General features: G+C 36.9%; 1 protein-coding gene across 1 annotated transcript in view; it reads right to left on the bottom strand.

Annotated features, from left to right (window-relative positions):
• IMMP2L (inner mitochondrial membrane peptidase subunit 2) overlaps positions 1 to 26,828 on the bottom strand; it is a gene marked incomplete at its 5' end in the record, with an annotated part of 478,429 nt that overhangs the window by 77,589 nt on the left and 374,012 nt on the right. The gene's annotated exons all lie outside the window — the stretch shown is intronic.

Below are 26,828 nucleotides of genomic sequence, written 5' to 3'. Positions count from 1 at the left end.
TTAAGAAAGGCAAGACAGCTCTGTGAGGGAACGGAGATGCTGGCTGCTTCCAAAGGGCAGGTGAGCTGGAAGCCAAGGAAGGCAGCACTGTTTGGCAGGGAGCTCTGGTGAGGGTGCTCTGGGCCAGTAAGTGCATTCAGGGAACTGGCAAACCCAAAAATATAAATGCCAGCATAAGACCTACATATGCCACCCCATTTAAACACAACTTTAATCACAGATGGAAACCAGCAAACATATTGTTTCAAGTCATTGCAAGTCCTTTCAGACAACTAGAAAAAGAGATCTCAAAGGGTTTCTTTTTATCAATATAATCTAAAAAAATAAGTTCAGAAAAACTGGTGGTGCAATGAGCTACCAAAATTCTGAACAGAAAGTCTGCATAGCTCCTGGCCCAGGCCCAGTTCTGGTGTCCCCTATGAGATGATGAAGTCCAGGTCTGCACCACAGTCCACACAGATGCACCTTTGCATCCTTGACTACAGGTCTACTGCCCAATACTGGCACTCCCAATGGTGGGCACCTGTCATAATCCTGGACCAAATCACGGCCTTACTATTTCTGTCTGTGAAGGGCTTATTACAACTTGTGGTACTATAATCATAAGAACAATAACAACAACAATAATAATAAAAATATGGTTTTCTATAGGCCAATCTTTGTTTTATCTATCATAAAACTTCAAAACTCTTGCTAGAGCATTACATTTTGCTAGTAGACAGCAGTATTTCATCTGTTTTCTACACAGTGACACCGTTTAACTCACTTCCACATTTAATCCTTTATCTTTTCCTACTATTTTGTATTCTCTCACTGAAAATGTTTTTTCTCCAGCAAACCTGTGGTCAAGAAGAATGTAAATTCTGCAGCAGCAGTAGCAGCAGCAAGTAAATTAAAACTTGGAAAGTTTTATGAATTAAATATGAAACTGGCTAATGCAATCAGTTCTGTACTATGTACATTATTTATTTTATTAAATTAATTTGACTCTAGCTCAGTTTCCAGGGTGCTAAGGTTTTCATATCAAAGACACAGTAGGGCACTGTAAGAGAAATGGGAGAGAAGCTGATGGCTTTGGAGCTGAGCAGAGTGCCTTTGGGAATCTCACAAAGGAGACTGCTTGGAATTTTGGGATACACACACTCTGGAAATTTTGGCTACTTTGATAAGCAGAACGATAGTTTACAGTGTTGACATTTAATCTGTGAGCATTGGGCTACAAAACTAACACCTCAGAGAAGAGGAGGAGCAATTCACACTTTCTCATGTCAGGATTTCAGTCTTTCTGTGAACTAAGACACCATTGCAATGGTCACAGAGCATTTTCATTTTGAAATCTCCTTTTGATGTATTATCCCCAAGGGATACTGTAACAGATGGCTATTCAACAAACGTGCAGTCTTCCAAACCATATGCCTTTATCCCCAGCTATACTTCAGAAACCAGTAAGGGAAAGTGTAAAAAATTACTGTCAGTCCTACACCAGCAAAGGTTGTAAAATTCTGCTCCTAAATTAATACAAAACCCCTTCAAGTTATTTTTAAAAGCATTATACTCCGTATATACGCATTGCTTTTTCAAGATTATCTTGCAGCTGATATTATTCTGTTCTTTGGAGACCGGCTATTTCTAAAAAAGCTACTTACATAATTAATCTGCTGCCTGTCTATCCATCCTTCTCCCCCAAACATGAGCTTTTCAAAGCGTATTATACAGAAAATATAAAAGTCCTGTTTCCTGTTAAATAAGTGTTGCTAATAGGTTGTTCATATTTCTTGTAAGGATTAATGGGACTATCACAGCATTTCTCCTTCCAAACAGAGGTCAGCTTCTTTTAGCAATTTTCAAGGAATTGTAATCAGGATAAAAGGTTTCCCAGCAGGAAACAGACTGGCACAGAAATATTTGAAAAGAACTCCACTGTGGGGAATAGAAGCTAAAGAATAGATGGACGCAAATTGGTACATTTTTAATGTGTAATATATATGAATGCACTTATTTCTAAAGAATAAGGATCCTTTTGGGTTACCACAGCATGCAGAGTATTTGAACACTCTTCAGAGAAATGCATCAACGACGTTAAATTTTCTGGGATTCTGGATAGCTATTTATGGAGATTTGGATAAGTTTATCCCAATATATGATATAGAAGTGTATTTCTTTTACAATCAATTAAATAGAAATTGTCTTGAAGAGGACAATGATTTTCTTTATATTTTTACAGCATGTAGTATAGCAATGACATAAACATACGTTGCTCAATACGACAGAATTAAAAGCGGGTGGATAAAGTGAAAGAGCTAGCCCTAAGATGGTCGCAAACCATGAAAACAGCATACTAAAACTATTTCAGTTTGTCTTAAAAACATGACTTGAAATCTGTCTGAAAAATCACAGACAAACTGTATTATTTGATGGCAGCATGTCCCAGTAGGGGAGCCAGGAGAAGCTTCTGCGGGACAGTTCTCCGGCTCCTGCTGCTGGGAGCTTCAGTGAAATTTTTGTGTGAGAACTGAGCACCTCTGCCTTGTACACCGACTGCCATTCTATTTACATTTACAATCCTTCATTTTTAATAACATCATCTGTAATTGCTTGTTTGTGTATAATTTATGTACTTCTATAATAATTCCTTAATAAACAATAACAATAACTATTCAGCAAAAATAAATCATGTCCCAGGTTAGAACATTCCTCCAAAATAACAGCTAAGATTCTTACCAAGGAGGAGCCCCTCAGCTGGCTGCTGAGAATATGGAAAATTATCAAACCTGAGATCAAAGGACATCTGATCTTTTAAAAGGTCTGCCCTTCAAAGGGAAAAGGGGAAGCTGTCAGCCGCAACCGGCAGGCACAGGCTGAAAAAAGCATCTGCATACAGTGAAGAAATGGAGAGCACTTGGAAATTACTGAGAAATCCTAAGCACGGTTAGAGCAGGATTCATGCATGTCTTTGTTGTTTGACTGCTGTGGCTGTAATAGTAAAAACTGACAAATTGTTACTAATAAATCCTAGCTAGTTAAGAAGAAGCTGTTTCTGTGTCCCCACACTGCTATCAATCACATGCCAAACAATAGGAGTGAACTCAAGGGACTGAAAGATAATTTTGAGTCTATGTCTCAGCTGGGCGACCTGGGGACTTTCCAACCTACTGTTTCAAGGCGAGTCTAAGATACGCAACAGCCCATTCTTATGGCCATGGGTGTATAGACCTCAAGGAAACTGCAACACATCCACACCAGATGATCAGGAGACCAGGAGTACTGGGATGTCCCAAATTCCAGCACCAACCTCAGGTTACAGCACATCTAAAAGCCTGAAGAGTCATGCGTAAAATCAGCTCTCAAACTATTTTGTGCTTTATTGATTATAAAGAATTCCCAAGTGTGGTCGCTGCTTATAAAAGATGGCAGAGGCCTCGAACCAAAGTTCTGTCATCCAAACTACATGCTGGTATTAGAATTCATGCCTAATATCAGTTATTTTAAGTTTTATAAAGTATAGAAGATGTATAGAGTTCATAAAAGATGCCATCATCTTAATTTTTTTGTTTTCTATTTTGTTCTTTCCTAGTCAAAAAACCATGCTGTTTTTTTGTAAGGCTGAGCATAAGATAACATAATCTGATCAGGAGTCTGAACAGGCAAGGCAAAGATTTTGCCAGAGTGAAAAGAAATCCAAGGCAGAAAAGAAGGCATAGCAGTACCTAGGAATAAACAAAATCAAAGACTGGAGCTGCACAACTGTGAAAAGCAGAGTTAGCTAAAGCTCAGCAGCATGCAGCAAGAGCAGAGCCTGTACAGAGAGTTTTGCACTGGAAGATGAGGAGTCCTGTCTTGACAAAGGGAAAAACACATACAAGTAGAGATCAAGAGTATTCACTACATGTGATGTAGGCTTCAGTTATTATTTTGTAATATTTGTTAAACCACAGCAGTGGTTTAACCAGACTCAGGATAAGATATTTGTCCTGACCTTTGACATCTGCAATTACAGAAAAGGTTAACTGTTGTCGAGACTGCAAACGATATTAACTGCATGAGTTCAGCTAAGTTTTGCAAGGGCAAATGGATAGTTCAGAGCCCTGCATAACCTAGGAAAATGGGGCAAATACAAGAAAATGTGAAATCAGCCTTAAAAGTGTATCACATTTCCTTTGAAAAATACTTCCTGAGAATAATCAGGAGAGTGGTAATATAGAAAGGAATCTAGAATTTGTTTCTGTTAGCAAATTATATTGGGTTTATCTGCAATGCAACAATGCCAATACTATTTATGTGTACATAAATATCCACTTTTGCAGCACTTAACAGGGAGGTTATTTCCTGCCTTACTTCGCTGTAGTATAAGAACTGCTAGAAAACTGTTTGCAGGTGTAAACAACTTGCCAGTGGAAAGGCTGAAAGTGCCACAGAGACTGGATCCCTCTCATCTGACAGGAGCTGTCTACCCCATGTTAGTCACTGAGTGTCCTGTTCATGGCGCTTCTGGAGGATGATTCAGCCATCCATCTAAAATCCCTGCTTTTCGATGGGATGAATCACCGTCTAGAGGTGTCATACATTAAAAGGGGATCCTAGACACCTAGTTGAAATTAGTGCCCAGCCTTTAAACAGCCAAAGTAATGTAGACAAAGCCTGACACCTAAAAATTATAAAATATAAAAAATAAACTAGGATATAATTAATATCCTTTGCCTTGAACCCAAAAGTAATCCAACTAAAATAGTGTAGCCAGCAACAGCATATAAAACTTTTGTGACTCTGAGAACGCATAGCCAGAAACAATGTGCACACATTTCACATCAGTATGTGAGCAATGTGGCTATCAAAGGGGCAAACAGTGGACACAGGACATAGGAGATACCCAAGTGATGCTAGACAGAACAAAACAAGAGCAAAGGACTGCAACCAGGCATCCAGCTAAACACACAAGAAAGATGAACGGCAAAATCAAAAGTAAGACAAGCCTGATGGAATCTCCCTTTTGGGAGCAGGACAAATGTTTCATGCAAGGAGAAAGGCAAAAAATTATTAAAAATAGTGTTAATATTTACTTGGACTAATAGAATGTTGTGCAACATCACCTGAATTAAAATCAAGATTGTAATTAGAATAGAATAGAATAGAATAGAATAGAATAGAATAGAATAGAATAGAATAGAATATTTCAGTTGGAAGGGACCTAAACCATCATCTAGTCCAACTGCCTAACCAATTCAGGGCTGACCAAAAGTTAAAGTATGTTGTTAAGGGCCTTGCTCAAATGCCTATTCAACATTGACAGGCTTGGGGCATTGACCACCTCTCTAGCAAGCCTGTTCCAGTGTTTGACCACCCTCTTGCTTAAGAAATGCTTCCTAATGTCCAGTCTAAACCTCCCCTGGCACAGCTTTGAACCATTCCCACACATCCTATCACTGGAAACCAGGGAGAAGAGCTCAGCACCTCCCTCTCCACTTCCCTCTTCTGGAAGCTGTAGAGAGCAATGAGGTCACCCCCCAGCTTTCTTTTCTCCAAACTAGACAAGCTCAAAGTCCTCAACCACTCCTTGTAGGACATGCCTTCCAGCCCTTTCACCAGCTTTGTTGCCCTCCCCCCTTGATGCATTCAAGGACCTTTACATCCTTCTTAAATTGTGGTGCCCAGAACTGCGTACAGCACTCGAGGTGAGGCCACACCAATGCTGAATACAGTGGGACAGTCACCTCTTTTGACCAGCTGTCAAAATGCACCTCAGGATGCAGTTTGCCCTCTTGGCTGCCAGGGCACACGGCTGTCTCATAGTGAGCCTGTTGTCAACCAGCACCCCCAGATGCCTTTCTGTGGGGCTGCTCTCCAGCCACTCCTCTCCCAAATTATACTTGTGCCCGTCATTATTGCATCCTAGGTGCAGAACCTGGCATTTTGACTTGTTAAATTTCATCGCATTAATCATTGCCGACTCCTCCAATCTATCTAGATCCCTCTGCAAGGCAACTTGTCCCTCAAGAGAGTCACCAGCACCTCCCAGTTTGGTATCACCAGCAAACTTGCTACTGGTGCATTCAATTCCTGCATCCAGATTGTTGATAAATGTAGTGAACAGAACTGTCCGCAGAATTCAACCCTGAGGAACACCACTGATGACCAGTCGCCAGCCAGATGTAGACCCCAAATAGCATAAAAGCATCAAGCATAAGGAGGAAAGATGGTGAAGAAGGAAGATAAGCCCACTAAGTAAGTGTAAGTATATATACTAACAGTTTTGTATACTTAGTGCTGATGATTAATAATGTATAAACATGAACAATTAGCATGAAGTGTGATGTTAATGAATGAGTTTAGTAAAGTTTTGGTTTAGAGTTTAAAATTGGCCTGATGTGTCAGTCTTAAAAATACAGCAACCTCTAATGCCCTCAAAAATATAGAGACACATACCTATACTTGACTCTGGACACATATTCAGTTGTAGCAGTAATGTGCATAATGCTAGATGACTAACTAAACTAAACACTCCAGTTCTTCTCAGCAAAAGTTGCACACAGGCTTACCTTACTGAAGGACTTGATATTTTTAAAAATATCAATGTATCACTATAAGTATCCAAAACACTTTCAAACTCACAGTCTAAGATATCACACCTTCCTTACCTTTGTAATTTTTATACAGTAGGAATTGTAGCAGTCAGATTAGATCAGTGTACAAAATTTCACTGTTTGCCAAAAAAACCTCCATAGAATCATAGAACATTCTCAGTTGGAAGGGACCCACGAAGATCATTGAGTCCAACTCCTGACTCCACAAAAGGCAATGTCAAAGTTAAACCATATATCAAAGAGCATTATCCAAACACTTCTTCAACACTGACAGGACTTGGAGCCATGACCACTTTCTTTGGGTGAGTGTTCCAGTGCTTGACCACCCTCCTAGTGAAGAACTTTTCCCTAATACCCAATCTGAACTTCACTTGATGCAGCATTAAGCCATTCCCTCACATCCTATCACTGAACACCACAGACGGGAGATCAGCATCCCCGTCTGCTCCCCATCACGAGGTAGTTGTAGACACCAATGACATCACCCCTCAATCTCCTCTTCTCTAAGGTGAAGAAACCAAGTATCATCAGCTGCTCCTCAGAAGTTATGTCCTCTAGTCCTTTCACCGTCTTTGTTGCTCTCCTTTGGACACATTCTAATATCTTTATAACCTCCTTATATTATCGAGCCCAAAACTGCACACAGTAGTCGAGGTGATGCCGTACCAATGCTGCATAAATTAACTTTGCTATGAATTTGTAAATATAAGAAAATGTTAAGGTTTGAAAAACATGACCAAAATTATTACTAAGGTAGATAATTTTTACAAGACTGTATCTCCCATCTCCTCTTTTTCCAGTGCGTACTATTGAGTATTTTTATTTGTGCTTGGAAGCTTGCTAAACAGAATGGAGAAAATGAGGTATGGTACACTTCTCCTTTGAAATCTCATCTTACTCAAAGGTCTAAGCAAATCTAGACAAAATTGTTTATTTGCAAACATCTGCGAACTCTATTGAATTTGGAAAAATCTCAAAAAAATCTCAGAAGAGATTCACACGCTCCTAGATAAAATGTCTTTTCTATCAGAACTTACTTATTCTGATATATATAGCTAAAATATACGTAAATTAACAATATTGTAATACAATTTACAACACTGTTATAAGATCTTTCTTTTTAAAATTTTAAAAGATAAACAAAAAACAAGAAGTTGGAAATTTAACATTTGATATTTTACTAAAATGTGACTACTACATATCTCCAAATAACAGAATTTTTGCAAAGCTTCTTAATATTTATATCAAGAAACATTGCCTCTCATGTTTTCATTCTGCTAGAAAACACACTTTTTAATTCTAAACGGAATTTAAATAGGACACATTTTCCAATATATGCAAATCCAGCATTATCACACTGTGCCTTGTTAAACAATGTTTGAGTAGATCTTGTAAAACTGCAGCAATGGCAGTATAAACCTCTTCTATACAACCAAGATAAATAAATCTCTGGAGAAGGCAGAATATTCTTTTCTATTGCTGTAAATATGGAAGTGTATTAAACTTCTGAACTGAGATTTGGTTTAGGAAAATACTAAGCGCTTACTTTCACTATCAGCTGAGATAAAGGTTTAGTATGAATCATGTGCACTTTAAACAGTACTGACAAGAACAATGTATTATTAAGCATTGAACTCTGCCACGGCAAATAATATTTATCTGACAAAATATAACTAGTGACTGACATTTTCTATATTAATGTCATGTTTCATCATTTTAGAAAATGTATTTTCTTAATTCCTACAGAGTGCTCAAGGTGTATGAAGCTTTAGCAGATGTGTGAACATACACTCTCTGTTCCGAATATCTCACAGACTGACTCACATTGGAGAACATAACATTTAGGCAGTCAAATGTAAGTGATGATACAAAAAAGGGGAAATGAAAAAGTAGTAAATACCTGTAATGTAAAGTCACAATGTAAAGCCAAAAAAGTTACTCTTGATAGAGAATTTAGTGGAACAAACTGAGAACCATAGGCAATATTTGAAAATTAGTCCACAACCTCTAACAGCCCAAATTGAATTCCTAATCTCAAGGTCTGAAAACTCATACTTCCATTAGGAAGAACGAGAAATGTTCCTCAAGGGACAGTTAGACAACTGAGTTCCCTTTCTTCCTGTGGTTCAAGACATGTGACTGATAACTGGCTGTACTTCCATTTCAGCAATTCAAAGTATTGGGGGGGGGAATAAAATGGCTGGTGGATTCAGAAAGCTGCTTACTGATTAAAAAGTCAACTAATGCAATTCATATGATTTAACAAAATAAAACAAGATCCATCTCTGTTAAGAAGATAAGAAATACATGAAGTTCCTTGTAAAGAAATGCATTTTGTTTTGTACTCGGAAAAAAAGGCAGGGAGAAAAAAGTGAAGGGAAGGAGACAGAAAGACAGGGAAAAAAAATATAAAATGGGTTAGGTTTTTTTATGAATGCAGGACTTAAGACTAAGTCTTAGGTTCAGAGTTCACCAGACTTCAATAAATGTCCTGATTTTCTTTGGAAGATGCATCAATGAAAAGAAACAGGTGTGCAGCCTTACTGAAAGTTAGACCTCTTAAGTGCTTTCTTATAAATATAAATTTAAATGAACACCTTACCTTATTATATACTGTTATTTATAAAATCTTTTTTCACAATATTTTTTTGAAATGGCGTTTTTCAGCTTTTGGGTAAGCATTCTCAAGCATTTTTAGTTTAGCAAGATTTCCATCCCTACTACTAAAATAGTACATATACATTTCAGATGCACTGATGACCACCGTGCTTGCCTTGGGACAGTCTATTAGCCTGCACTTGAAAGCAAACATTAGGAATTTGACAAACGTGTCAGAAAAAACAAGAGTGAAAGCATTAAATGTATAGTTAGCCATATATTTAATGCAAGATTAATGCAGAGGAAAGGTGCTAATTTGACAGCTGACAAGTGTCAGCTCCACAAAAAGGGAGAGAACGCGCATTAGCAATGCCAAATCTATATGGAGCTTATACTCTATAGAGCATACAGAAATTGCCACATTCAGTAGTGAAAAACAGTTCAATATCTGCAGTGCTTTACTTCATTGTCTTCTCTGCTGAGATGGCTAAGAGAAAAACATGGTACTAGTTTTATATTTTCAGTGATCTTAAAAGTTTTGAACAAAGTTGAGAGAGCAGGGGTTATTTAAACAAGAAAATGTCTTAAGCACGAAACATCTTGCTATCATATAATCTTTTACATCTTTTATACATGAGGAAAATGTTTTAAAACATGATACGTCTCTCACATAGTTTTTGATGGTTTTGTCTGTTTGCTTGTTTTCCCACAGTGAAATCCTTTGCACATGTTTTCACAATCCTTTCAACATACCTTCTATCGTTACACTCGCTGAAATGTCTTTGTGCTGCTACTAAATATGCAGTCCTGAAGGGCTGCTGCAGCTGCCTACTCACACACTGCACCAGCATTGAACTCAGTCAGGATGTTTTTTCAAGTGCTTTGAAACTCCTTGAAATAGAGAAGGTATTATAGAAAAGCAAACTCTTTTCTATTTCATCCATGTAAACAGAAATCTATAGTGTCTTCTGCTGTGAACTAACAAAGGCTGCTGGGTGTGAGAGATGAAATGCCTTTCGGGAGACCCATCACGAGAGTGAAACCTTTCAAATGTAGCTAGGGTTGCTCAGATGCTCGGAAAAAAAAATGTGGCCATGAGTATTCATACAGCTTATTTCAAAAAAAAAAAGAAGAAAGCTAGGATAAGACATCAAACTAGATGAGATCGCACATAGCCTGAAAGACACTTTTTTACTTAATATCAAATGATTCTGTAATCCTTACCTCAGCCTGTGACTAAGTGTGAAAGAGTGTATACTGATAGGATTGAATTAGGAGTAAAAATATAAAAGAAAGCCATAATCAAGCTGAAAAAATTTATAATGGATTTTTTTTTTTAATAATGACAAATAAACTTTTGAAAATAAAAAATAAAAAACCCCTTTATTCTAAGAGGCTCTCCGTGCGTTTTATTCAGGTAGCCTAATATAAGCTGTTACTATTAGCAAATATTTTTTCCCTTTATATAGCTGCATTAGCAATGCCACACTAAGTGTATTTCTGATTAATTACCCAGAACCCTAAGGGACTTTCAGTTTACTGTTTCATGGTTGATATTGTACCTATAATCAACCAAACCAACACCAAATGTATTTGCAATTTGCCGTTTGTTTTCATTTTTTAGCTTGCCATTCTCAGAGGCCATGTGATATAACAAACAGTTCAGAAACTACAAGCATCAGTGACATACGCAGCTGAAAGGATGCTAGGGAATGTATGCCATTTGTGGTATGTAATCCTTTTTCGTACTGTAAAAACACATGCAATCAATTGTGAGTCTTAGAATGAGCCCTAAGTACTGGGAGATGTTCCTCACTGGCAAAGTGCTACCTCTGACTATGGTAGTTTGTTCTTACTATACAAACAGGAAGATTACCTCTTCATCTATGTGTTTAGCACTTATGTGCCCCAAATCAACCTCAGAATAAAACAGGAAATCTTTAAATATCGAGCAAGAACAAGATTCTTCTGGTGCACGATTGTGTGACAAAGATACGATCTCTTTCTCCGCAGACCGTGCCAGCCCTGGGCAGATGGAGCGTGGCAGGGGCTGGAGGAAGGCATGGCAGGGTGAGCTGCGTGCCATCCCTTGCCGGGGACAGTTTGCGGTGATATAAGCCTGCAGCACAGCGTCAGCAGGTAAAACCTGCTGGGGGATGAAGTCCTGACCTCGCCGAGTTCTCTGGCAAAACTCCCAGTTAGTCTGACAGAGGTAAGATTTTGCCCAAGTTTTCACTACTTTAACATGCTGTACAAACCAGACACAAGATCAACCCATTCTAGCTTACAAAAGGATTTTTGTTTTCCTGACTTAGGTAATAAAGCTATTGTAAATGTCCCAGACCTCGGCGGAGGTAATAAATTATTTTAAAAGTGGAATATATCTTTATATTGATATAGGATAGAAAAATGCAATGCAAAAATCTAAGAGTTTGCTCAATGTCATGAATATGCTGTCACTGAAAGTTCATTTAATGCTGGAGCTTAATTTGCACTTTTACTGAAACTTCAAGACAATGACAATACTGTGAAAAGGGCGTATCTTTTGTTCAGTTCCAAACAAATCCTGAGTTTTCCTTTGGTTGCAGATAAGACATGAGATCTAAAGCTACCAGTCGTTAATGCTATGTAACACTTATTCTATGAAAAGTTTAAATTAGTCTCCAGAAAGCTGGCACCATTCCATTTTAAAGACATCATTTAATTTTTTATTTCAAAACCTATAAGCAGCATCTCTGTATTCTTTTTTTTTCATATAAAACTTTGATAGTTTTAGTCCCTTATGAATCTCATTTTAAAATACATGCATTTAAATGCCGATAGGGACTTTCTCTAGAGGGCTAGGAAGAAAGGCTTTAAAGTGGAATTTTGATAGAAGAATACACTTAATTTTTTTATTCCCAAGATACCTGAATGTTTTCCAGATATTACTGGTATCTGCTACTGTCTGTACTGGTAGACAGAACTACTTCTCCTCAGATTATATAGTTTTCTTTTCAGAAAAAGCACCTACCTCTTCTGACAAAAAAAAAAAAGTCTCTGAAAAATAATCAAAACCATTTTTATCAAATGCATCAATGCTTTGTTTCACCTAAAGGTGTTATACTATTGTTAGTTTTGTATCATTACTGTTTGTTTCTGCAGCAAGACACTATCAAGAACACAAGATCAAAATGATCAATAATGAAACCATCATGTGCTACAGAAGGCAGTATATTACTAAGTTCTGCTGAAAAAAGGAACATAATTTGAATTAGACACAGATTTATAATGTTGATGTTTGCTAAGTTTATTTTACTTAGATATTTGTCATTAGTTGGAAGAATTTGTTCACTGTTTTTTTTAGATGGTAAGTATACTAGTTCTTTAATTGTGCATAATAAAGTCAAGTCAGATTTTCAGCAGATCAGTCACCCCCTTTGAATCTTGGATTCTGTTAAAATAAGATGTCTGCTCTGATCTCACATATTTTGACAAGAAACGCAAAAAATCAAGATTTTCAAAAGTAGAAGAGATTGTATTTTTTCTTTCTGAGCTTACAAATAAGAGTTACTTTAACACTGGACCAACCTGGATGTAACAGTACTCAAGGAACATTTGCTATTTTTTTAACAACTACTTTATAACGTTATCACCTGTCTAGCTCAGGTCAGCTCAACTTTTCTGTCTCTGTAGAACTCATGACAGGAAAAGATTCAAAATTCCAATTATTTTCTGATTTATTTTTTTCTTTTTTCAAAATCTTTGTGCAAAACCTCATTGAATAAGGTAAGTGGATGTCCTCTTTTCCTGTGTAACCCTGGGAACATGTTAGATTCCTTCAGAGTACTGAGAAGATATCCTCTTAAGAAACACAGATTTATGCTAGTAGGATAAAAGATAGCTGTAGAGGTTAAGTTTGGTTTCATAGGATTTGTCTCAGGTTACAATTTCAATGGTCCAGTGTGCTGTTTGGGCCAGAGCTCCTTTTGATGGATAAAACCTTAATAACTTGAGACATGGCAACAAGGGTAAAGCTAAGGTTACTGTGCTGTTCTAGTTCAGGTAGTGTGAGATTCACTAAAAATTTGCAAGTCAGGGAGGATGTGAAGGCTCGGCTGGCAGTCGATAATTTCTTTTTTTTTCTTCTCTGTGAAGTATGCAGGTTTTTTCTATATATAAGCAATCTATTGCAATGTGATGAAGAGCTAAGATTTCACACACTTAAAGACAAGAAGTGATAAATTGAAATGACATGGTTCTGTTGCTAGTTTACTGCTGAAGTAATCCAAATACCTTCTTAGGTTTTGTTACTGTCAAATTAATTTGTGTAAAATGTGCCAGAAGAGAACTCTGAAAGCAAAACAGGGAAGATAGAGATCCTATTATATTTTTCTACTTTTTTAGTGCATTACTTATTTCAGGCTGCTGCATTTCCTAAAACTTCAAACTAAAAAACGGATGTGAAATAAGGCTTTCCATACAACCCACGCTGCATGTAAATGCAAATATAAATGATCAAAACAATATCTTTATTATTTCCTTTTTTTAAAGATATAGTTCAAGCGTGAGATGAATACTACAACAGAAATGCAAGCTTTGCTTCTGCTATCATGTGAACTGTACCTTATTCTACTTGATGAATTTAACTTCAAAAAACAATTTTTGATTTGGCATAAAGAATAATGCTAGAATCTTTCTTGAAATTAGTGTCTAGTTTTCTTAGCCACAGCAATCCTTTCCTATCAACATGAATAAAATCGTTCTTTGGTATAACGAGGAAAGGAATTATAATGACTTCTGTGTTTATGGGTATGTGAGAACGTCAGTTTATCAGTTCAATGCCATCCTGGATGAATTGTTTGTTCTAAAACTCAAACAGAGGAAAACAGAGAATGAGACTGTGATAACGAGAACTATCCAGGAGAGTGAACATATCCTCAAATCCGTAGTAAATATGTCTGGGATACCAAAGGAGCTTTTCCAGGTCCTGGTCTTCCACAAAAAAACAGCCTTAGAAATCATAAGGCCCACACAGAGTTAAAGATACTGCCTACAGGAGGATATACAGAAGGACCCTGATAGTCCATTGGCAGCAGCATCTCTGAAAGAGAAAGGTGGCCGAAAAGCCTACTGATACAGCGCAATCTGCTTTGGCCTATGAGCAGTGGAAAGTAATTCAGAAATACTTACACGCACAATGGAATTATAAAAACGGAGCTTTACACTGATGCAGTAGGGTAACAGATTTTGGAAATCTTGCTGGAATATTAAACGGATTACAAGGCCACAAATTCTAGCTCTGAGAGCGCAGACTCCAAATGTCACAGCCATGGAGACGCTAGGGCCCAGCCTGGGCAAGCGCTGAGTACCATCCCTCCTGAGGCTCACAGCCTCGGACTGTGGTCAGCATGACAAGGAAGGTGATTTTTTACCTGGCAGATATGACTTGCATTGTTTAAGAACATTAAAAAAAAGGCTTTACTTTAAAGTTAGGCTTGTTTCTGATTAGACCGTTACAGAACTTTATTTCTAGCTTACACACTAACATCCATTTCTTGGACAAGAAGGTTCTATTGTACAAACATAACTGGTTTGCGTTGGTACATATACAACTTAATGGGGCTAACAGTGTTGCTGACTTCAATGATACCAGTAACTCTTAGGACTCAGCAGTATAAGGAAAGAATGAACTACAGATTTTAAATAAACACATTTACCAGTGCTGCTACTTGAAAGTGAGATACTGTGACTTATGAAATATTCACAGTAGATGGTACACAGAAAGATGCAAGACAGTCCTGAGTGGGATCCAAAGATGTATAAAAGACATTTTTTCCTAACTTGCATCATTCAATGTGAGTATGAAGAATGAATTCCTCATTAGTATTTTTTGTCTTGTTTAATCTAAATATTTGTCATTTAACAGTTAAGTGCTTCATAATAATACCAAACTCGAACTTAATTCAAAATACAATAGATACTTTGAAAATTTATATGAACAAAAATTCATTCTGATAGTACAAACATTTTAATAGTTATCAATAACTAGGAAGAGTAGAATTACTCTCTACATGACTCCCTTTCCTAACTATAATCAGATCTTATGTTAATTAGGGAACGTTTTGAGTTGTGACCTTACATCTTCGTTGAAACAAAATTGTGAGGGCCTCCAAAATTAACTGACAATAAGTAACAGCTAAAAATGTATAAAAGCAAGCAGCATATTTAAGTACAGATCTCATTTAGATGAAGCAGTTTCTCAAGTCTGGTATTAAAGGACTTATCAAAAAACAACACATATCTGAGTGACAACATCCTTTGAGCTTGGCAAAGGGGGGGTGTTTCATTTGTTTGCAGTTTGAGGATACAGAGAACAGAGCGGCTGCAATGATATCAGGAACCTTTGGGGGAGTGTGTATACTTTCACTCCAAAGTGCATGTCCATTTTGGTACTATTCAGTCTGGAAGAGTAATGCAGGAATGTCTGTTTTATCCTATATGTGGAAACCTACTTTAGCAACATTTTAAAGAACAAGTTTGAATCAGTGGCCCGTGGTTGTGACACCATTATAAGAATCCTAAAAAAAACAACAAAACAAAAAAAGGGATTCTGGAATGCCTCTATCTAATCAATAGAATTGTAAAAAACACCCTCTGGTGTGTTCTTTCTTCCTGTCAAAGTCTCTGAAACGTAAAGGTAGCTATTCCACAACAGGTGGAGCCATAACCTGTCAAGCAGCAGTCACGGAGAATTTTGTAGGCAGTTACTTCTTCTGATCCCTCTCCCTTTTCAGCATAGTACACCTGGGTTTGGTCATAGGCATCCCCTGGCTTTCATTAGATATAGCGTGTATATGGCCAAAATTCAGTGTTGGATACCAGTTTCACATCTGTTACGGAGTAGTCCAAGAGTCTGGTATTTTGGCTTCTAAATTATAGAAGTCCTGGTTTTTAATAAGTTGCAAATTAAACCTGAATTTTATTTTGTATAATAGGAAAATATGTGAACATAAGCAGGCATAATACAGAAAACATTAAACTGCTGGCAAGTTAGGTTTTTTAGACTTTGTGTTATTTCTTTTGTGCATTTTTAGTGATAGGAAGTTGAGCTTCTGGATTTAGAACTTCTGACTGGCTTAACCACAAAAAAAACCCTGAGGGCTTAACCACAAAAAAAACTGAGTCCCACTAGGGTGATCCAAAAGTAAAATTGGGAAGGAATGTAGCTCTTCAGTTTCCTCTCTTTGTGAACCAAGTCAAAGCTATATTCTACAAACAATAGCTCTGGCAACATTGACTAAAAGTTTAAATAAGTTCTAATAATGTGCAATATTGCATAAGTTCCACTTAATATTTATTAATACAACGTCTGTAAAGCAGTGATCGGAACGCTTACTATGCTCTTAAGAAACACAATGGAGTGTCTCTTTAAGAAAATAGCCAACAACTCACTTTACCATCATAAAACCTGAAAGATATTTTTTCTCATTTGTTTGACTGATGCTGCACACATTTTCATTATTAAAATTGCATGACTTCCACCAGAAGTGAAAGTGTTATTTTGTGGAACAGTAGATTTTTCTTTCTTTTTTCCTCTTTCTTTCTGATTATTGATTCATTATTGATCCAAGATCCATGCTTGTAAAATGCAAATTATTCATCATCTTCAGATTTCTAGCTTTGGTAGGAAAGAAATACCAGACCTAACTATCATGTCATGTTAACCACTACCTTGGTTCCCTTCCACCCTTATATCAGCAACCGATATCTCCCAAATGTTAGGCTTACAAGTTAACATTTCCTAAAACTTGTAATCTGATCTCTCAGTTTCACGAAGATATATTTCAAAGAAGAAGAGAGAACATTGGTATATGCTGTAATACATACAAGTTTTAGAAGAGGATTCATTAAAATCATATTGGGATAGATGCACTGGGGGGAAAAAGGCAATTCTGCAATTAGAAAATGTGATATTGAGTTACAGATCTTGCAGCTTGCAGGTATTGTTATGTATCAGTGGTTTTCAAAGGTTTACACAGGACTTGTCCTCATAACCACAGAGACCTGCTGGTCACCTGATGGGAGATTCCTGTTCTACATCAAATGTAGTTAAACATATTTTCAATAATTACTTGAGAACAATTATCATAGTTATATAAATGCTACATAAGTATAAGTGGAAGAGGAAGTAGTATATATTAAATAACTACAGAGGAAGTACCACGGAGTTATAGCTATTTCATGCTGTTACTAATATCAGTTTTCATATTATATACAACTTTTTTCAAAGAAGTTTACAAGAGAAGAATTAAAACAATTGTACTGGTTCTTAGATCCGACATTGAGTTGCAGTAGCTCTTAATTGAAACCAACATAAAATTTCAAACCTTAATAAAAACTAATCTGCAGTGCCCAAATCCTCAGAGCAAGTAAATTAAAATAACTATACCCAACTTTAATTAAGTGACATTGTCTCAAATAACAATCAAGGGAAAAGGAATATATTCTACAATTTATTTTGTAAACATATTTACTCTTCTGTTAGTTGGAATTATTCGTCTCAGTAAATGTAACATTCTGTGGGATTTACCTCTCAAGAATTATTCTTACTTGTCTCTCCTGCAGCAAAATGGAGAACAACTAACTTTAAAATTCCACTCTGGGGAGACCCCACCTGGAATACTGTGTCCGGCTCTGGAGCCCCCAACATAGGAAAGACATGGACCTGTCGGAGCGGGTCCAGAGGAGGGTCACAAAGATGGTCAGAGGGTTGGAGCACCCCTCCTATGAGGACATGATGACAGAGTTGGGGTTATTCAGCCTGGAGAAGAGAAGGCTCCGGGGAGACCTTACAGTACCTTTCCTGTATCTGAAAGGCGCCTATAAGAAAGCTTGAGAGGGGCTCTTTACAAGGGCATGTAGTAATAGGACGAGGGGGAATGGCTTCAAACTGAAAAAGGGGAGATTTAGAATAGATATTAAGGAGAAATTTTTCACTATGAGGGTTGTGAGGCACTGGAACAGGTTGCTCAGGGAAGCTGTGGAGGCCCCATCCCTGGAGGTGTTCAAGGCCAGGCTGGATGGGGCTTTGAGCAACCTGGTCTAGTGGGAGGTGTCCCTGTCCATGGCAGGGGGGTTGGAACTCGATGACCTTCAAGGTCCCTTCCAACCTAAACCATTCTATGATTCTATGAAAATTCTGCTATCAATCTGAAAGTTCTTCTTGTCAATACCATGATTATTTTTATCAGAAAACTATTTCTATACTATTATAGTCTGACTTCTTTAAAAAAAAAAAAACAAAACCAAACATAAATAAATTTTTCCATTCTGTGCTATTTTTATAAGAAAATATACAGTTTGGAAAATGCTTTGATAAGAATGAGGAACATGGTTATTGCCACAAAAAGTTATGACTATTTAAAAATTTAAGATATTACTGAACTAGCTTTCATCCTAATGAACTAGCAAAATCAGTAAAATTATTCAGTTTAAACTAGGATGCTTTATTCATTAAGTATTTCAAAATCAGAGAGAAAGAAAAGAAACAAAGTAAACAAAAAGGAGCAATATGAATCATGCAGTCCCTCGACTTTAGTAAGAAGTACTTGTAGACTTAAAACTATATATACAGACATTTGCAAGATCAGGATCCTACTGATTTAGCTCTAATTAAATATTTCTATTTGAAATTTGAAGTGCTGCTTCCAAAAAAAAAAAAGTGTGTGCTGTTAATATATTAATATAGTATTTGAGGAAAATCTTTCTTCTTTGCCCAGGCTGAACTTTAAACATGGCCAAGTTAAGAAGATTCATGCTAACTAGTATACTTTCCAAACTAATCCTTTTAGAACAGTGAGAATACTGATAAAGGTTTGCAAAAAATGTTTGCACAATCTGAAATTAAATTTTATACACTTTGTAATCCTGTGAGAGAACGCAATGGTAGAAAAGTAGTACTATAGTAGATAAATTTACCACTTTTCCTCTCTTGATAAATGTGGCTCTGTCAGTGTTAACACACAGGACAGTAAACTGACAAAAGTTTGCTGTCCTATGTCCTAAATAGGACAGTATGCTGACAAAATAAAAATTGCTTTCATAGACGCACAGAATCATATATGTAGGAAGGTCATCCAGTCCAACCTCCAATGCTGAGCATGGCCAACGCAGGTTGCTCAGGGACTTGTCCAGTCAGATGTTTTTTACTATTTCCAAGAACAGAGCTCTTACAAGCTTTCTGGGCAATGAACACATGACTTCCACCAAAATAATGAAAAAAAAAAAAAGATATCCTAATACCTATTCAGAATTTCCCATGTTGTGACTTGGGTCTATCGTCTCTTGTCCTACTACTCTGCATATCTGAGAAGAGCCTGGCCCTGCCTTCCCTGTACGCTGTACTGTGGCTGAGGACAGCCATGAGCTCTCCTCGCAGCACTTTCTGCTCAAGGCTGAACCAGCCCTGTTCTTGAAGCCTCTTCTCTACGTCGTGTGCTAGAGCTCTGTCGCGGGGCGCCTTTCATGGGTCTCATTTCCCTACATCATTGCAAGTCTTGTGCAGAGAACCCCCAAAGCACAGTGCTTCTGATCACACATGCGCCAAGAAGATGGAAAAAATCACTCGCCTCAAATAATTTACAGAAGTATTGGTATTTCTATTAGTATTACTCATCATATTTCAATAACATTTTGCTCCTAAAATAAATAAACATACACTTGTAAATAAATAAATGTGTATGGGTTTGCACCTTTACTACCATACAAATATACCTTTCTAACCTCCCAATATGATGTGCAATCATGTAAACAAGGTGCTACAGTGCAATAGTCTCATTTTAGGATTGGGAGATCTAATGACATGAGTATTTATTACACCAATGCATTTATATTATCCAAAAATGGAATCAGGTAGATAACAATTTCCTTTAATTCTGAAAACTAAAATTTAGAACTTTATTTTGATAATCAGTGACTCAGCTTTGACAATGTTCCATGTCCAAGGAAGTAAAAATAGAAAGAAACAAAAACATTCAATGGATTAAAAAAAAAAAAATCTTAATATGAATGCCAGCACGAATCAAAATTCCCCATACAGTTAAACCATAGAAAAGTCACCAAAGATTCCTTTGTGCCTCATTTCCATTAAAACAAGTAATTGATGAGATCCTATGTAGGGAATATAATGCTATAAATTCTGCAGAGTGGTTATCCAATATAAGGGTATTTCAACCTGAGAGAAACAGAATTGTAAGGAAACTGATGAAGAGGTATACAGGGTTCAGCAAAAGATTATATTGGAATGCAAATGTTTCAAATTAGTTAATTACAAATGATGGTATGAATCTGACAGCTCTCTGGTCTCTTCTAATGTTTCATTAAATCAATCTACTATTGTTTCGACTTCCTTTTTTACTGGTTTATTTCAATGCAAGTGATGTCAAAACCAGGTGTAGGCCGTTCAGCCTACCATTCTTTCCAATGTGGTTGGAAAATCCTTTAAAGGTACTTGCATTTAGAAATATTGACCAAATATTTGGATTAATAATTTATTGTGCTTGAGTTTATTCCATAAAACCTGTTCTGTAAGCAGGATGACTGACGCTTTATTAATGTTAAATAACAGCAACACCTCCAAGTACAGTAATAGAGAAAATTAGCTAGAATGCAGAGAATGATTAAGATTTGACATATCTACGACAAAAAAACCCAAACTTTCTGCTGCTTTACAAGTCCTCATGAGCATTCCATTGCTAAGAAGTAGAGTAGACTTGAGAGCTTTTAGTCACGTGATGATAGCCAGGCTGCTTGAAAGATTCATTTTTATGCATTGGTTTGGACTACAGTCAGGCTAAATATTTTACTTTCCAAAAGAATTAGGACAGCCACAGAGGACTTTTTATTCTCTATGCTGCAAATTCAGTTAGTCATGATAATTTAATGGACAGTGAGGCCACACAACCTCATAATCAAGGCTCCCCTTCAGCAGCTCCTGGAGTGAATTGTCATTCTCAATAGACAAGCCACCATCCCAATCTGCATCTCACATACAATATTCTCTCAAAAGAGACAAGCATATTTACCCTTCGAGGTTTATTTATCATCAGCCATAACACATAATATCCTATCTGTTTTATTCATCATAGACTTTTACAAGTTCAAGCTGTGCATGCATGCTATTTACTACCAGAAACTTCATCATCCATATTTTTCTGATTGTAAACAATTTTACCTATTTCATTTTTGCCAGTGGCCAGGGATAAATAATATGGAATGCCATTGATTGCATATTTGCATTGCACATCCTGTTTAAGCACAGCTTCATTTCTTCTTTAATACCCAAGAGAAAAAGTAGAAATGTCACCGATCCCATAAGAGTCGTGCCACTCTCCAAGGCTACTTTCGTACAGCAACGTGGAGATGCAAGTACTGTCACAGCAGTAGCAAAAAGAAAGCGGAAGAAACTGCAATACCAGCTAGAAAATGGATGCACCCAAGCCCCCATGCTTCACTGACTACATTGCCATCCCTGTTATCCTCACCTACATTAACTTTGTAAGCACAGACAGGTGTTTTCTTGCTAAAATCACAGTTTCGTTTCACGGCGTTTGACCATCTCCTCTTGACTTCAGTCTAAACTAAGAAAAAAAGGGTTGCTATTGAAACTATTTGTCTTAAGTCTCTCCGGATGGCTGGTTGGAGTACAGGGACACAAACGGTGTCACCGGGTATTTTGAGACCTGGCAGAAGTCTCTGTGGGAAGAGTGAGCCCTGCCTACATACCCTTACTGTGCAATTTTAACATGGTGCTGCTCAGCGCACAGCTGCGAGCTGTTAAAGTTTTCCCACCGTTTGCCTTAGAGGCTGCTCCGTTTCAGGGGCATATGTGACTCTTGTACTACTTTATAGTTCAGAAATGAAAGCTTCAGCAGATGGCAAGATCATCATCAAGATGATGTGCACTTGTAGGACACGTGGCATTCTTTGTTTGCTATTACACAAGAAATCCAGAACCGCAGAAAGATATCTGCTTCTTCCTTCAACCGTCCTCCGAACCTCTCTTAGAAGAAGACAGAGCGTATGAAGCAGGGCTGTTCTCACAGACTCAGACCTCTTGGCTCAAATATTTTCTTTACCATTGGACATGCGCTGCACTTCACTACAAGCGTCTTATTTCATTTCACCTTACTGTCTAACAAACTTTTCATATTGTCTGGTTTTGTCTACTTGTATTCACTAACAGTAGTTACAGAGAGGAATACTGGATCAGTTTAAGAAAATAATTATGATAGGCCACGCTCCGTTACTGTTATTAATTGAATTTGCCCATTGAGGGTTAACAGTTAAACCATTTCTATCTTATATCTGACAGAGATGATGATAGCCTTTGAAAAGCAAATTAAAATAACTAACAAACTCAGCATATTCACTTATTTTGAATGTCATTCCAGTGTATAGAGCTTTCTAGTCACAGTCTACAGCTTTGGGCTGCTGAACGAAAAAATAGTTAAAGAGTCAAAAATGTTTTTCAGATAGTTTGTTGCATGAACTTACAGTACAGAATTGCTTACATGGACAAGCATAAATATGGCCTCTACAGGAACGCTAACTAAAAGCAATTTACTCATTTGAAGCTTACGAATGTAAAACTTCTGTTAAACAAAACGCCAGGCTCAGGTTCAACAGGATTCAGTTTTGAGAGTAAACACTTTAAAAGACAGATGCATTTTTAGTAAGAGGACTAGGATAGGGCCCTGGCTGAGCCAAAAAGTTGTTTTATGGCAAGGTACTCAACCTACCTGTGTCTCAGGTTTCCCAGGAAGATAAGGAAGATAATAGCCTTTTTGCCCTTAACACTGGATTGTGAGGCTTAACTCATAAAGAGTCTTATCCAAAGCCATTAAAGCCAATAGAAAACTCTTATTGACTTTAATGAGCTTTTGTTCAGCCCCTTTACAAGACAGCTGAAAGACTGCCATTGACTTCAAGCCCTAATTTTATAAAGCTCTTTCATATCCTCAGCTTGGAGGCATTTGGAAACATACAAATGTAGTAATAAGAGTATTATATTTACCAAACAAATCCTCATAAGATAAAATTGAACTTTTTTTTTTTTAACTCTGAGAGTGCTATTCAGTGCATGCGTATATGTATATACTCCTATATATATATATATATCAGTTATTGCTTGCACTTGTTAATAACTGTTTCTCCGATACCCTTACATATTGGTTGCATAATCATGTCTGCGCTGCTGGAAACTAACTCTACACATTTGATCTGGACGAACTACAGTTTATAACGACTTTTTCCTTGATTTAGCCAGACTGTCGGATCCAGAATATAAACTGCCACTTTGTTTTTATGCTGGTATTATCCTGGCTGTGTAAACAGACAATAACTGATCTGGCATAAAGTTAACCATAAAGTTAACCCTTTAAAATCTTCAAGAAATTTGAAGCAGCTGAGTCTTATGCTTGACTTATAATGTGTCTCCTGCATTTCTGACCTAAGAAAGAAGCAGCATTGCCAGGAACAGTAATGTTATCTATCCTGTGCTGTCAAAGTACATAGCATAAAGGCCCCCCAAAACAGGAAAATTACCAGAATCGAAAACAAAAAGGAAAAACTTTAAAAAGTGGTATCATAATTATATAAGCTATTCATTATTGTATTCCTGTAGTACGCCAATTAAGGAATGCTAAGCTAATATCACAAGAGCTTGACGTCATTCTATAAGAATCTGAAAACAGTAACAGCTAATTGAGTAGAAATCTCTATTCTAGTCCAGGTAATTGAAATAAATTTCCAGCGATATGCAATTTTTTATCCCCTTAAATAATAGTAAAAAGATACAAGTTCTCTGAATATTTATTGGCATCTATTCAAAACACCTTCTTTCAGCATTATGAATGGCTGACATGACATATTTCCAAACCTGAAGCACAGCGGTATCAAAGCAATAGCGTTATATAACACCTGCCATTCTGTATTGCACAAAGTAGGGTTTTTTTTTTAAAGATAACGTACAATAACCACACACTACTTCATGTAGTCTAATACGCTGGAAAGAAAATTAATATTTAAATTTTGATCATATAGAGACTTAACAGCCTTTCTAATTCAGCACTACCCACAGATGTTCTGTTATTTTTGTTATATCAGTTAAGGTACTAATTTTATTCAAAGACACAACTAGGCAGAAAGAAAATAGTAAATCTTTACAAATTATAGTTAAAACATTTTCATCTTATTTACACATTTCAGGAAAATGTCTCTCTATGCCTTAACATTCCAATTTCAGTCCTATAAAAACCATGCAATAACAAGAGATAATATAATTTATTTTATAATATTTTTATGAACTAAGTAAAGATAATTAAATCTGCCAAGGTTTTAAATTTTAGAAATTCATATTTCTCCAAAGGTGCATCTAATTTAGAACTTAATTGGTACCAGGGTTTTTGCTTTATCAACCTAACCCATTAGGCCATTACACATATTGTTATTCTCCAAGAGAAAAAATGATTCTAACATCTGTTCTCAATCTGTTTTTCCATAATTTCCTTTTATGCCCCATGTAACTCATTAAGCTCATCTACGAAACATTACTGTGTCTGACTGTCTACACTATATATGCCTTTGTACTACAAGATTGCATGAAAATTGAGAAAATGGTAGCCTACAACAAAATCCACTTTAAAGATACACTATTTTTCCTGAATCTTTTGATCTAAGAAAATATATCTGGTTTTACAAGTAAGAATTGTGACACACATAACATTTAACCTAATCTCTTAAGTGACCTATATTCTAACAAAATGAGAAAAAGGGGTTAATGTCTTACCATTGTGCAGTCTCTTCTTTGTGACTGCCGCAGTCTTATGAGACCAAAAGTGTTTAAGTTAAGAACATACCTTCTGGTTTGAAGAGAGTGAAGAGAGTGATTTCAGTATTTTAATTCACTTGTGCAAGTGATTTCAAGAGTACAGCAGACAGAGGGACAGAAAGCATCCCAGTAACCTAAAATCTTACATGTGTGTAAAATGGAAAAGAACCTGGAGTCCAGCGGGTCATTCTAAATATACTTTCCATTTTCTTTTGCAGATGAAGATTTTCAGTATTTTATTATTAGCAAGCTAGTTTCCAGCCCTGTGATCTCTTCTGCCCCCTTTTGCCCTTACTCAATCATTGCTGCTCTAATTTAATTTCAGAGGAAAATACCTCTTTACACCTGACCCGCCCATAATGTATTCATCAGCACAATACAAAAGTCATTCTTCCTGCAGAAGCTAAAGAATTCACTGTCAAAAACTGTCTTACTAGCTCTCAGAAAGGGCCACTTCCGTAAGAAAAGTGACATACAATTCGATGTTAGCTAGCAGCTGATGACTAATGTGAAGTCAAAGCCTCGTGAAGGTGATTTTCTACTATTTATAAACATCAGTGAATCGAGTAAAAAACTGATTTACCCCAACACGCTGTCTTGTATGAAAGCTGCATGGTGCCAACCTTGAGGATTTTACCTGGTATCAATTTCTGCGTGAGCTGCTGTAAATCTGAAACCAATGCCCAACTGCCAAAGTTCCCTTATGCTCTGAGTCTGCATTGGCAATATATTTGTAAGTGAAAAGAAGATTAGTGGCTTTATGACTAAGATTTACCTTGGGAACAGAGAGTGAGACAGAAAAGTCTTCTAAGGGACTAAAGATATACCTGCACAGGACAGACTGAATTAAATCCTGCTGGAAAGAACCTCTAAAACTAGATGTTAGGAACCTTTAGAAGATAGTAGCAGGAAAATAATAATGAAAAAATGCAAGAAATACAAGCACAAAAAAAGGGAGACAAAGCAAAAGAGAGGCAATGGCATCACATACTCTAAACCAGACAATAGGCCTTTTTTTTTGCATTTTTTACTAAGAACAAATTATTTCAAGTTAATAACTGGTCTAAACTTCCAGGAGGCAGATAAACTCATAAGGTCCTTGCTGTCATTGATTCAATGAGTCAGTGGGGCAACTTCTATATGAAGTAGATATGAAATCTGTAAGGGTAGAAAAATCTATCCTCGACAACTTCCTTGTAACAACCAGAGGGTTTTTGATAATATTAGAAGAGCATTCTTTCTTAAAGACACATGTCAAAAAACTGCATATGGAATAGGGCAAAAAGGATTTGTATTTGCACAGCAGGATGCACAGCTTATACAATTATTTGCTGCATGCTAGATTAAGTTAAAACAAGAACAGGAGTCCGCACAAAGTGTAGCAAAACCAAAACAGAACCAAAACTGGAGTGCAGAGATAGTGTTTACTGTCTTCCTGATGAACAGATGCACACTTTTACCAGTCAAGAAGCAGATGTTTCAGGTTACATTTTCTCATTATTCAATGTGAAAATGGCCCTATATAAAGAAAGTGTAAAAATTTTGGGGGGAAAGTTTTGAAATATCCCTACTGCCGTCCACAGACCAATTTAACAGCACAGTTATGGCTTCCTAATTCTTTATCCCAGCACTGGCTCTAAAGCAAGACCGAGCTCCTCGGAGGGAACCATTCCAAATTACATCAGCTGGCAACGTGTCCTCAGGGAGCATCTGTCAGCTACAGGGAGTTGGCTCGCCCTCCGGCTACTCCTCCAGTACATCCCTCCAAATTTAAAATCTCC

The sequence above is a fragment of the Vanellus vanellus genome (assembly GCF_965231255.1).
Source record: "Vanellus vanellus genome assembly, chromosome: 1".
Taxonomy (NCBI): Eukaryota; Metazoa; Chordata; class Aves; order Charadriiformes; family Charadriidae; genus Vanellus; species Vanellus vanellus.
Note: the sequence above shows the minus strand (reverse complement) of the source record. Positions and strands in the feature narration are given on the sequence as shown.